Genomic DNA, 14,037 nt, shown 5'->3' with positions numbered 1-14,037 from the left:
GGAGGACAGAAACATGCAGCTGTGCACCTCACTGAAGACCACTACTGAATTGTGGGTAGGGAGGATATTGTGTCAGTACATTAATTTATCACAGGTTAGGGTTAGGCATGATATTCCATGTCAGACTTCCATGACACCTTTCTCAACATCTTAGACACCAAAGGTTGTTATTGAACACTTTTTTAAGGTCATATGACTTGTAATATTTTGATAGAGGGCGGAAATCCTCATCTGAATGGGTTACAACTGACAATTTCTCTCTAGATATCTCCTCTTCCACAGATCACAGGTTAGAGTATATATTCTGTCATACTTTTCAATACCACTTATCTCAACATATTAGACTCCAAAGGATGCCAGGTCAAGCTATTTCTCGTACATTAAAATGGACATTTTTAAACACAGTAATGGGAACTATAGGGTGGTATAAAAATATTTGGAAGAAAATACGGTTGTAGTCTGGAGTGAATAACATAAAACAACACTTGTCCATCAATCCTGAGGGAGGGAGAGAAACATGAGGGCCAGGCTCTGCTGGGGGACAACAATATGTACCAGAAGGTGTGTGTGTTCACTGTACCAGGGCTGCTGAAGAGCCTGCTCACATGTGTAGCGTATCCTTGGGTCCTTCTCTATCAGGTGGACGAGAAAGTCTTTATCTAAAAAAACACCACAGAGACAACCATTTCTGTCTCTCTCATCTGAGAATGGAGGAGTACCCTACCTGAGTCCAAGATGTGGTTGAGAAAGGGGGTGGAGAGAGAGGAACATGGGAAATGTCTACCCGAGTCCACGATGTTGTTGAGAAACGGGGTGGAGAGAGAGGAACATGGGAAATGTCTACCCGAGTCCACTATGTTGTTGAGAAACGGGGTGGAGAGAGAGGAACATGGGAAACGTCAAAATAATGATAGAGGAATACTTCCAGTTAAACAAGATGTAAAAGACTGAAGACTGGACCTACTGAAACCAGGAGTAGTGATGGGGAAATCTATACAGTTACATATGGGGAGATTATTGTTGAATATATATGATATCATTTAGACAATATCTCTATATTATTGTTGAATATATATAATTTCCTGTCATTTAGACAATATCTCTATATTATTATTGTCACGGTCATCGTAGGGTAAAGTGGACCAAGACGCAGCTGGGAAATGTGCACTCATCTTTTATTGAATGGACAAAGAAGGGAAACCAAAACAAACACGTACACAACAAAAACACAACGACTAATAACAGGCCGGTAAGGCAACAAAGCTATACCCAGCACATAATCTCCCACAAAATACCCACAAACACATACCTATTTATAGGACCCTCAATCAGAGGCAACAAGAAAACACTTGCCTCCAATTGAGAGTCCACCCCCAATTACCTAAACATAGAAATACAAATGACTAGACATAGAAATACATAAACATAGAACATTGCCCAAAACCCAGAATAATAAATCAAACACCCCACTAAACACACAACCACCCCAAACCACATAAAACAAATACCCCCTGCCACGTCCTGACCAAACCCCAATAACAAATAACCCCTATTACTGGTCAGGACGTGACATTACCCCCCCCCCCCCCCCCAAGGTGCAGACCCCGTATGCACCTCAACAAAAAAATTAAAAATAAACCCCTAACTAAAGGGAGGGAAGGGAGGGTGGCTGCCGTCAACGACGGCTCCTGTGCTACATCCCCCCCCCCAAACCTCCTACAGTGGAGGTGGTTTAGGCTCGGGCCTAAGACCACCCCCTGACCAGTCCACTCCTCCCAAATACCTCGGCCTGACTCGTGTCACTGTTGAACCTGGACTGTACTCTCGGAGCTCCGGACTGTAAAGCGATTCTAGGAGCTCTGGACTGTAGGACGACTCTAGGAGCTCTGGACTGTAGGCCGTCTCACTCGGTGCCGGACTGTAGGCCGTCTCACTCGGTTCCGGACTAGACACTGTTGCCGGACACTCTGGACGAGGTACTGTTGCCGGACACTCTGGACGAGGTACTGTTGCCGGACACTCTGGACGAGGTACTGTTGCCGGACACTCTGGACGAGGTACTGTTGCCGGACACTCTGGACTGGGACTGGGCTGACGCACCTCAAGCCTGATGCGTGGTGCTGGTACTGGATGTGCCAGTTTGGGGACACGCACCTCATGGCTAGTGCGGGAAGCAGGAACAGGCTGAGTTGGACTGGGCTGACGCACCTCAAGCCTGGTGCGTGGTGCTGGCTTGGGATGTGCCAGACTGGAGACACGCACCTCACGGCTAGTGCGAGGAGTGGGAACAGGATATACTGGACCGTAGAGGTGCACTGGCGGTCTCGAGCGCAGGACTGGCACCGCCCGTACTGGCTGGATGCCCACTTCTCCCTGGCAAATGCGGGGCGCTGGCACCTCGCACACCGGCCTGTGAATGCTTGGCCCCAACGCCATGCATATCACCTCATAGCACGGGACCTGACTAATGACAGGCTGCTTCCTATAAACACCGGGAGTTGGCTTGGGGCTTAATCCTGGCCCCGCCAAACTACCCATGTGCCTCCCCAAAAAATAATTATTGGGGGTGCCTCTCAGGTTCCCGTAGCTCCCATAACTTGTCCTCCCAATATTGCCGTTCCTTCAGCCAAGTCCAACCTTCAGGCCGGTGCTCCAATCCCCGCTGCTTGGTCATCCTGTGGTGGGTAGTTCTGTCACGGCTGTCGTAGAGATTAGACCAAGGCGCAGCGGGTTGCGTGCTCATCATTATTTTATTTATAACGTGAACACGAAAAAACAATAAACAAAGAACGACAGACCGACAGTTTCACAGGCTATATTAACAGCAGTGCAAAATACAACTACCCACAAACAGACAGGTGAAAACAAGCTCCCTAAGTATGACTCTTAATCAGAAACAACGATGTACAGCTGTTCCTGATTGAGAGCCACACCCGGCCAACAAAGAAATACACAACATAGAAAACCTAGAATACCAAAACAAAAACATACACCAAAAACCCCGGAACACATAAATACAACACCCCTCTACATACACATAACCCCCGAACCACATAAAACAAATACCCCCTGCCACGTCCTGACCAACTACAATAACAAATAACCCCTATTACTGGTCAGGACGTGACAATTATTGTGTTAGTTGGCTGTAATTGCACCAAACTCGGGTGGAGACAGAGTGCAGACAGTGATAACCACCAGTTTCATTACTCTTTTCTGCTGATATTTAGGTGCTGCTGCTCCAGCTACTTTCTGTTCTCTGGCATGTGTCGTGGAAATTCTAATCAAGTGAGAGAGACATGGATAATTCTTCAAACACTCAATGTTTATTTGATATCGACTAATTATAGCAGTAATGAAGCTGGTCGACAAACCACCTGTAAGTGATTAGTTGAGAGCTCAATGATTCTGAGTTGGGGCTTGCCTTACTGAGTTGTTCTGAGTTGGGGCTTGCCTTACTGAGTTGTTCTGAGTTGGGGCTTGCCTTACTGAGTTGTTCTGAGTTGGGGCTTGCCTTACTGAGTTGTTCTGAGTTGAGGCTTGCCTTACATAGCCCAACCTTGTTACATTTCCTTAACCAGCTCAGCTATAGACTACACCAGCATGACTAGTATCTATGTGGACCCTACTACAGTTTAACCAGCTCAGCTATAGACTACACCAGCATGACTAGTATCTATGTGGACCCTACTACAGTTTAACCAGCTCAGCTATAGACTACACCAGCATGACTAGTATCTATGTGGACCCTACTACAGTTTAACCAGCTCAGTTATAGACTACACCAGCATGACTAGTATCTATGTGGACCCTACTACAGTTTAACCAGCTCAGCTATAGACTACACCAGCATGACTAGTATCTATGTGGACCCTACTACAGTTTAACCAGCTCAGCTATAGACTACGCCAGCATGACTAGTATCTATGTGGACCCTACTACAGTTTAACCAACTCAGCTATAGACTACACCAGCATGACTAGTATCTATGTGGACCCTACTACAGTTTAACCAGCTCAGCTATAGACTACACCAGCATGATTAGTATCTATGTGGACCCTACTACAGTTTAACCAGCTCAGCTATAGACTACACCAGCATGACTAGTATCTATGTGGACCCTACTACAGTTTAACCAGCTCAGCTATAGACTACACCAGCATGACTAGTATCTATGTGGACCCTACTACAGTTTAACCAGCTCAGCTATAGACTACACCAGCATGACTAGTATCTATGTGGACCCTACTACTGTTTAACCAGCTCAGCTATAGACTACACCAGCATGACTAGTATCTATGTGGACCCTACTACAGTTTAACCAGCTCAGCAGTACCATAGATATTAAACCCAGGATAGAGGGGCTGAGTGAATGTGGTCTGTACTCTGTGGAGGAGGGTCATTGTGTCAGAGACACTGTAGAAGGACAGAGTACCTGCCTTGTGATCCAGGTACAATCCTACTCTGGAGGACTGAGGGCCTGGTACTTTAGTCTTAACATTATTGTGTCTGAACCAATAACAACCATTATAGCATTGTAAACTACAGGACTTGTTATTGAATCCAAATCTATTATCTGTCTCTGTTCTGCTGATGTGTTTATATGAGACTGCTGTATCAACATCATCAGTCCACTCCATCTCCCAGTAACAGCGTCCAGACAGACCCTCTCTACACAGAACCTGGCACTGGTTGGTGAATCTGTCTGGATGGTCAGTATATGGTTGGACTTGGCATGTAGTGGTCACCTTTCTGTTCCCTTCAGACAGAGAGAGGTGTGTGTTTGCTGTGTTTGGGTCCAGTGTGAGCTGACAGGAATCTGGGAGAAGAGCAGAGCAGAGACCAATGAGGGGAGTCAGAACAATAAGTTAAGTCAGATACTGTATCTACCCTGTCTTTGATTAGAGCACAGCAGAGATCAAATATGAGAAATATGAGGAGTCAGATAGATACCCAGTCTTTGATTAGATCTACTATTGCTATATATTTCTAGAGGGATTGTTAGGAGTGTCAGTAAAAAGAGACTGTTTGTTACTTCACAGTAAAGAGACTCACATTGAAACAACTGTTCTCTGGTCTTGGGCTCTGGAGGCAGTACAACATCCATTATATTAACTACAGACACACAAACACATTGACAGAGAGAGGGAATGTTATCATCATACCATATTCCACATGTATATGACTAGTAGGGAACTTTCAATGGTCTAAAGTTGATGTTCTTATTGTTTTCAACACACCTGTAGTGGAGATCTTGGTCCATTCTCCTTTAAGGACGTCTTCTAGTTTCTCTCTCAGTTCAGACACAGTCTTACTCACATCTCCAAAGTACTGAAGAGGACGGACAATGATGCTGGGTAAGTCTGAAGATACACTGATACTGGAGAGAGACTGATAACTCTGGAGAGAGAGACAGAGAGAGAGAGAGAGAGAGAGAGGGAGAGGGAGAGGGACAGAGAGACAGGGACAGAGGGAGAGACACGGAGAGAGAGAGAGACAGAGAGAGACAGACACAGACAAAGAGGGAAAGGGAGAGACAGAGAGAGTTGGAGAGAGACTCAGACAAAGAGAGACAGAGACACACAGAGACAGAGAGAGAGGGAGAGACAGAGGGAGAGAGACACAGACAGACAGAGAGTGGAGGGACAGCGAGAGAGAGAGGAGGGACAGCGAGAGAGAGAGGAGGGACAGAGAGAGAGAGAGGAGGGACAGAGAGAGAGAGGGGGACAGAGAGAGAGAGAGGGACAGAGAGAGAGGGACAGAGAGAAAGAGAGAGGGACAGAGAGAGAGGGAGAGACAGAGAGAGAGAGAGGGACAGAGAGAGAGAGGAGGGACAGAGAGAGAGAGGGACAGAGAGAGAGACAGAGAGAGAGAGGATGGACAGAGAGAGAGGGAGAGGTACAGAGAGACAGACAGTTCAACATAATGATTGAGATGAATAGTTTCACATGAAGTTAATTTCATATCACATGTAACAAGTTAGTTCAGTTACCTAGAGGAAATGGATGTGATCCTCTGTGTGTGAGAGCTGCTCCAGCTCAGTGCTTCTCTTCCTCAGCTCAGCTATCTCCTGCTTCAGTTGCTCCAGGAGTCCTTCAGCTTGACTCACTTGAGCCTTCTCTTGGGCTCTGATCAGCTCCTTCACCTCAGAGCTCCTTCTCTCAATGGAGCGGATCAGCTCAGTAAAGATCTGATCACTGTCCTCCACTGCTGCCTGTGCAGAGCTCTGTTAAGAGAGAGAGAGAGAGAGAGAGAGAGAGAGAGAGAGAGAGAGAGAGAGAGAGAGAGACAGAGGCAGAGAGACACAGAGAGAGAGAGAGAGACACAGAGAGAGAGAGACAGACTCAGAGAGAGAGAGAGAGAGAGACACTCCCCACTCCTAAAAACACATTACGTGCCACCACAACTTCCACACAATCACATTATACAGTACACCATCCAGCACCATGCTTTCCACCTGGCTACCCCACCCCGGTCAACAGCCCTCCACCCCCCACAGACACATTGTTCTACGGCTGGCCATGCTTTCCACCTGGCCACCCCACCCCGGTCAACAGCCCTCCACCCCCCACAGACACATTGTTCTACGGCTGGCCATGCTTTCCACCTGGCTACCCCAACCCCGGTCAACAGCACTGTACCCCCCACAGCAACTCACCCAAGCCTCCCCCATTTCTCCTTCACCCAAATCCAGATAGCTGATGTACTGAAAGAGCTGCAAAACCTGGATCCCTACAAATCAGCTGGGCTAAACAATCTGGACCCTCTCTTTCTAAACATATCACCGCCATTGTTGCAAGCCCTATTACTAGTCTGTTCAACCTCTCTTTCGTATCGTCTGAGATCTCTGAAGATTGGAAAGCTGCCGCGGTCATCCCCCTCTTCAAAGGGGGAGACACTCTAGACCCAAACTTCTACAGACCTATATCTATCCTACCCTGCCTTTCTAAGGTCTTCAAAAGCCAAGTCAACAAACAGATTACCGACCATTTCCAATCCCACCGTACCTTCTCTGCTATGCGATCTGGTTTCAGAGCTGGTCATGGGTGCACCTCAGCCATGCTCAAGGTCCTAAACGATATCATAACCGCCATCGATAAGAGACATTACTGTGCAGCCGTATTCATAGACCTGGCCAAGGCTTTCGACTCTGTCAATCACCACATCCTTATTGGCAGACTCAACAGCCTTGGTTTCTCTAATGACTGCCTCGCCTGGTTTACCAACTACTTGTCAGATAGAGTTCAGTGTGTCAAATCGGGGGGCCAGTTGTCCGGACCTCTGGTAGTCTCTATGGGGGTACCACAGGGATGAAATCTCGGGCCGACTCTTTTCTCTGTATACATCAATGATGTTGCTCTTGCTGCTGGTGATTCTCTGATCCACCTCTACGCAGACGACACCATTCTGTATACTTCTGGCCCCTCTTTGGACACTGTGTTAACTAACCTCCAGACGAGATTCAATGCCATACAACTCTCCTTCCTTGGCCTCCAACTGCTCTTAAACGCTAGTAAAACTAAATGCATGCTTTTCGACCGATCGCTGCCCGCACCTGCCCGTCCGTCCAGCATCACCACTCTGGACGGTTCTGACCTAGAATATGTGGACAACTACAAATACCTAGGTGTCTGGTTAGACTGTAAACTCTCCTTCCAGACTCACATTAAGCAACTCCAATCCAAAGTTAAATCTAGAATCGGCTTCCAATTTCTCAACAAAGCCTCCTTCAAACATACCCTCGTAAAACTGACTATCCTACCGATCCTTGACTTCGGCGATGTAATTTACAAAGTAGCCCGCATCACTCTACTCAGCAAACTGGACGTGGTCTATCACAGTGCCATCTGTTTTATCACCAAAGCCCCATGTACTATCCACCACTGCGACCTGTATGCTCTCGTTGGCTGGTCCTCACTACATATCTGTCGCCAAACCCACTGGCTCCAGGTCATCTATAGGTCTTTGCTAGGTAAAACCCTGCATTATCTCCGCTCACTGATCACTATAGCAACACCCACCCATAGCACGCACTCCAGCAGGTGTATTGCACTGAACATCCCCAAAGCCAACACCCCCTTTGGCCGCCTTTCCTTCCAGTTCTCTGCTGCCAATGACTGGAACCAATTGCAAAAATCTCCCTCTCTAATTTTAAGCATCAGCTGTCTGAGCAGCTTACTGATCACTGTACCTGTAAATAGCACACCAGACTACCTCATCCCCATATTATTACTTACCCTCTTGCTCTTTTGCACCCCAGTATCTCTACCTGCACATTCATCATCTGCACATCTATGAGTCCAGTATAATTGTAATTATTTTGGCCACTATTTATTGCCTACCTCCCTAATCTTCTACATTTGCACATACTGTACACAGATTTTTCTATTGTGTTATTGACTGTAGGTTTGTTTATGTGTAACTCTGTGTTGTTTTTGTCGCACTGCTTTGCTTTATCTTGGCCAGGTCGCAGTTGTAAATGAGAACTTGTTCTCAACTGGCCTACCTGGTTAAATAAAGGTGAAATGAAAATAAATACAAAAAATAAAAGGCTTCTCCTCAGGCTGCTTATGTCAGTTTCATTGTTTGTTATGCTGTGAATTGTTATTTTATTGTTGTAAGTGATTAAATGAACTGGAAAATTTTATATTTTGATGATGATGAAAGATAAATCGTGAACAAAATTACCTGAGGAAATATATTTTCCATGGTCCTCTTGACTAGAGTTTAAAGGTCCCGCCATAGCTCTATTCTCATTGGTCACTTCTTAGTTACCTCTTAGTTGCACTGGCATCTCGGATTGGTTAGTTGCAGATGGTGATATGATTGGTTGTCGCAACCAGAAATTTCCTCGACCCACCCTAGTCAGGGGGGACGGGGTTCAATACCTGCAATAGTTCATATTTTTTTCCTCTCCTAAAAGCAAAACAGGACTAATACGAGATATATAGCTAACTGTAATGAGTGACCATTTTAGAAAATCATGTAGTCTTTGGTTGCATGCTATTTTATGTCAATCATATTGCTGCTTGTAGCCTATAACTGATGCTTCGTGGTCTTATGCTGCCATCTATTGGAAATATTTACCAATTAAAAGTTATTAATTCACGTAAAGACATTGGTGAGGCAGCTGAGAAATAAAGTGTATTTTTCTTATTAATTCCTGAGATCAGTCTCAAACCTGCCCCACAACAATTGCTGATTACTAGGTCACCCAGTTCTGCCTTGCAATAATAACTATAATAAAATAACAAAAAAAAGGCAAATGCTTACATAGCATTTATTGTAATAAAATATATATTTAGTATTATAATGGTATTTACTAACATAATATTATTACTAAAATAGTTGTAGGTTACCCTACCCTAGAATTAGGGTTCAGGCTAAAATAGGTTATACGTAGGGTTAGAGTTTCTGTACAGCACTTTGTGACATCTGCTGATGTAAAAAGGGCTTCATAAATACATTTGATTGATTGTTAGGTTCAGGGTATTTAAAGAGAAAAGCTGTATGGGTTTATAGCTCTCTTGCTCCTCCTTGTGGTCTTCTGTGGGTACTACATACCTCATTCACCACACTTGATAGGCTCATAATCTGAGGTAGAAACTGTGTCAGAGCTACAAATCAATGAGCTCCACCTATCCATTTGGTTTACAACTCAGTGAACCTGCGCAGCATTCTCTCTTTTTGATGCCTACGAACCAACAGATTTCAACGATTATCATATTACCTAGCAACCATTTAGGAACAATACATTGTAATAAAAACATTGAAATAAGGTTATTTCTTAGTTTAAAACATGTCTACTGGCTGTTTAAATTGGCCACATCTTGAAAAAGAGGCCAGAAACATGCGTTTTGTTTAGGTTTTAAATGTTTTTCTGACAAAAAAATATGGTGACCAGACCATGACCAGAAAATGTTTAATATTATGGTTATGCGCCAACCATCTAGTTCAACCAGATTGGATGCATTCATTTACTATAAAATGTTTCCTTTGCAGCATTGTGTTGCAGAAGCAGTTGCAGTGCAGTTGGTGTCGTAGTAGGATTTATCGAACGTCTGTAAGGCAATAAATAGGCCATGGTGGCGAAGTAATTACAATATAGCAATTAAACACTGAAGTGGTAGACGTGCAAGTAGAAATACTGGGGTGCAAATGAGCAAGATATATAAATAAATAAATACAGTATGGGGATGAGGTAGTTGGTTGGGCTGTTTACAGATGGGCAATGTACAGGTGCAGTGATCTGCTCTGACAGCTGGTGCTTAAAGCTAGTGAGGGAGATATGAGTCTCTAGCTTCAGTGATTTTTGTAGTTCGTTCCAGTCATTGGCAGCAGAGAACTGGAAGGAAAGGCACCCAAAGGAGGATTTGCCTTTGGGGGTGACCAAAAGCAGTTGGCTGAGATAAGGCAGGGCTTTACCTAGCAGAGACTTGTAGATGACCTGGAGCCAGTGGGTTTGGCGACGAATATGAAGAGAGGGCCAACCAATGAGAGCGTACAGGTCGCAATGGTGGGTAGTAGATGTTGATGTAAATGCACCAATACATATCCTTAAAGCTATATACTGGATTCTGTCCAGCTTCTGAAGACAAGTCTTTGCTGCTGTTCATTAACTATACACCCGTAATCAATTGTCGTCCTGATCAGAGCTCTATAAATATCCATCAACAATTGTCTGTTAGCATCCCATTCATAACCAGAGACCCACACAACCAACTACCACGAAAGTGATGTAATGAGAGAGAGAGAGACATCGTTACAACACTGTACATAGACATAATATAACGTCTCTTCTTCGGAGATTAATGGCGGTTGGCATCCAATATGTTGCATTACCGCCACCAACTGGACTATTTATTTTTAACCTTTATTTAACTAGGCAAGTCAGTTAAGAACAGATTCTTATTTTCAATGACAGCCTAGGAACAGTGGGTTAACTGCCTTGTTCAGGGGCAGAACGACAGATTTGTACCTTGTCAGCTCAGGCATTCGCTCTTGCCACCTTTTGGTTACTAGTACAACACTCTAACCACTAACCACTATAATATAACCTGCCTCTCTCGCACCGGACACTTCCGATCCCCAGCAACATGAACACCCCTACAGTTGACACACACCACTTTATCCACCAAAACTACAAAATCCTCTATCCCATGACCTCCTGCACCCTTCCCACATCTTGGAATCTCCCTCCTACAAACTGCTGCAACATGACCATAAACGTTGCACCTGAAACAGCTCAGTGGATTCAACACAAAGACTCTAACAGGATAACTGATATATCCCAACATGACTTTGTCGGGTAAAGACTCAAAAGGACTGACAGTGACTCCTCTGTTTCACCACGCTCACCACCGGGTCTGCGTCGCACCAAACGGCGGGCATCACAAACACCAAGAGCCTTCAACTTCAATTGCTCCACCTCCACATTTAACGTTACCCCAGAAATCACTCCTTTCAATGGTGCCCTGTTCCTAAGAGCAAAACAAGAAACAGATCTTGACATAAGTTGCGTGACACGGAGCGACCACTCTCTCTGGTCAGAAGAAACACAAAAAAATATCACAAGTCCACTACAGGTTACCTTCACTGATTCAACTGCACCCAACTCCTTTCCCACCCACCCTGAAACCACAAATGGATCTGCCAAAAGGTATGGATCCACTTTCTCCAAAAATGTAACTCTACTGCACCAAATTCTTCTTTATCATGTCCATTGATGCCAGGCTCTGGTTCTGAGCTCTTCTCCACACCTTCTACTTCACTTAACTCTCCATCATTCATTTCCATTTCACCTCCAGAACTCAGTCTGGAACACGGCTCACTCTGTTTACACTTTAATTATAACATTTGAAATGTCTCTATTCCTTTGAAACTTTTGTCAGTGTAATGTTTATTGTTCATTTCTGATTGTTTGTTTCACTTTTGTATATTATCTACCTCACTTGCTTTGGCAATGTTAACATATGTTTCCCATGCCAATAAAGCCATTTGAATTGAATTGAATTGAGAGAGGTATTTATAGGGGACATGAGTCAGTCATGATTATGTGATGAGGTAGCCCCGCCTGCAACTTCAAAGTCAGCCCTCGGACCAATAGGGAATGTTCTCTTGGTGTAATGGTCAAGATGTTGGTTTCTCCCACAATAGACCTGGGTTCATATCCCGTCAGTTACATAAAGCAGTCTGATAGGGGTCCAGACATAGTGGGATTGGAGAAGGTTCCCTCTATTTCTCTCTCTCTCTGACTGGAGGTGACAGGTAAAATGGTGTGTCTCCTCTGGTCAACAATACTCACCTTGAGAGACTCCACAGCCTGTTGGAGCTCCTTCAGCTCCTTCTCTCTCTCCTGGAATCTCTGCTGGACCTTCTGCTGACTTATCCCCAGCTGCCTCTGTGGAAAATCACTCTTCAATGAGCTATCAAGCTTTATTAGTCCAGTAGATCAATTGTATAGTCATGTGACCTAGGGCCCATAGAAGATAGGGATAAACATTTTGAGGAAGTGTCTGTGTGAAATTATATTATTATGTTGTTATGTGAATGATTATAGTTTTAGCAGCACCCAAATTAGGGACCTTATTGGGTGTTTGATAACGAATGATAATGGTGTTAGACTTTAAAAAATGGTGATACATTTGGAGAATCTGGGTTAACATATCTATATACTCAAGGTTTGTGTTCATATATGTTCTAATGTGGATCAATTTAATTTGAATAATCTCATATTCAAACAGTCTTAGTTCCTACTGTATCTTTAATTCTTTGTTTATCAGACAGTCACCAACAAGTTGTTCTGGTCTTACCTGTTTCTCAGTCCTCTCTGCTGCAGCTGACACTGTATCATGGCCTTTATGTTCATCCATTGTACACAGATAACAGATACACTGCTGATCGGTACGACAGTAAACCTCCAGCAGTTTGTCATGATGAGAGCAGATCTTCTCCTGTAGTTGTGCGGTGGCTTTGACCAGCTTGTGCTTCTTCAAAGCAGGAGATTCATAGTGAGATTGGAGATGAGTCTCACAGTAAGAGGCCAGACACACCAGACAGGACATGAGGGCTTTCTGCTTTCTGGTCCCAGTGCAGGAATCACATGCCACATCTCCAGGTCCAGCATAGCACAGAGCAGGAGGGGGAGCAGCCTGGAGTCCTGTCTTCTTCAGTTTCTCCACCACCTCAGCCAGCACAGTGCTCCTGTTCAGAACAGGTCTTGGAGTGAAGGTCTGTCTGCACTGAGGACAGCTATAGACCCCTTTCAGAACATCCTGATCCCAGCAGTCCTCAATACAGCTCCTACAGTGACTGTGTCCACAGGGGATGGTGACTGGCTCCTTCAGTAGATCCAGACAGACAGAACAACAGAACTGGTCCTGGTCCAGAAGAACTCCCTGCTGAGCCATTTGGACTGTTGTTCACTCTCACACAGACAGACGACACAGAGACTCAGATCAGTTTCCTTTTCTTAGAAAATAGTTTTGGGGTGTGGGATGGACTTCCTGCTTCTGCCAGAGATGTGGGGTTAGAGGGAGGGAGGGAGGGAGGGAGGGAGGGAGGGAGGGAGGGAGGGAGGGAGGGAGAGAACTGCATGCAACATCGAGAAGGAGACAAAGTTATTAGTTCCTAGGTTAGGGCCTTTAATAAGGAATAAATCTAACACACGTGAGTTGTTGAAATATATAAAGGGTAACAGTTTCTATGAACTGCATATTATAGTTATTTTAATGACCTTTACAATGCCTTAATACACTTATGTGTTATAACACTGGTTATAAGTGTCTATAATTATTCATAAGTGGTTGTAATGAGGGGGGGGTTGCTTGATATTGGGGCGGCAGGTAGCTTAGTGTTTAGAGCGTTGGGCCAGTAACCGAAAGGTTGCTATATTGAATCCCCGAGCTGACAAGGTATAAATCTGTCATTCTGCCCCTGAACAAGGCAGAACGAGGCCATCATTGTAAATAAGAATTTGTACTTAACTGACTTAGTTAAATAAAGTTTTAAATAAAAATGTAATAAAAATATTGATAC

At 44.6% G+C, this 14,037-nt stretch overlaps 1 pseudogene; it reads right to left on the bottom strand.

Moving 5' to 3' along the window:
• Positions 1–4,310: 4,310 nt before the first annotated feature.
• Positions 4,311–13,534, bottom strand: LOC115191431 (E3 ubiquitin/ISG15 ligase TRIM25-like; annotated as a pseudogene).
• Between the last annotated feature and the right edge of the window lie 503 nt (positions 13,535–14,037).

This window comes from Salmo trutta, chromosome 4 (assembly GCF_901001165.1).
Source record: "Salmo trutta chromosome 4, fSalTru1.1, whole genome shotgun sequence".
Lineage (NCBI taxonomy): Eukaryota > Metazoa > Chordata > Actinopteri > Salmoniformes > Salmonidae > Salmo > Salmo trutta.
This window is presented reverse-complemented; position numbering and strand designations above follow the sequence as displayed.